Genomic DNA, 447 nt, shown 5'->3' with positions numbered 1-447 from the left:
GGGGGGGAGGAGAGACCCTAGGATCATCAAGGGAGAAGAGCACAGGCAGAATGCAGGACCCTATCCAGAGAAAAAGCAACACCAGAGATGGAGGCAGAGATGAGGACATGGAAAGAGGGAGCAGCTGAGGACTCTGGACTCAAGGAAAGAGAGGGTGTTGGTGGCCAGGAGGCAGGCTTGCAGAATGTGCCCTTTGGCTGTTTAAATTATATGTTCCTGAGTGATTTCATGCACATCCCCCACCCCACCCCACCCCCCCAGAAAAAACAAGGGAATGGAAGCAAATACTGTTGAATGATGATCACAGAGAAGACTCATCATTGAAATGAAATGATGATGTAAAGTCAATGTTCTCCCATGTAAACTATCACTCAGTTCACAATAAAAACTTAAGAAGAAAAAAAATATTATATAACTCTAGAAGGATTCATGAAAACGCTATAATAA

This window comes from Chrysochloris asiatica, unplaced genomic scaffold (assembly GCF_000296735.1).
Source record: "Chrysochloris asiatica unplaced genomic scaffold, ChrAsi1.0 scaffold00039, whole genome shotgun sequence".
Lineage (NCBI taxonomy): Eukaryota > Metazoa > Chordata > Mammalia > Afrosoricida > Chrysochloridae > Chrysochloris > Chrysochloris asiatica.
This window is presented reverse-complemented; position numbering follows the sequence as displayed.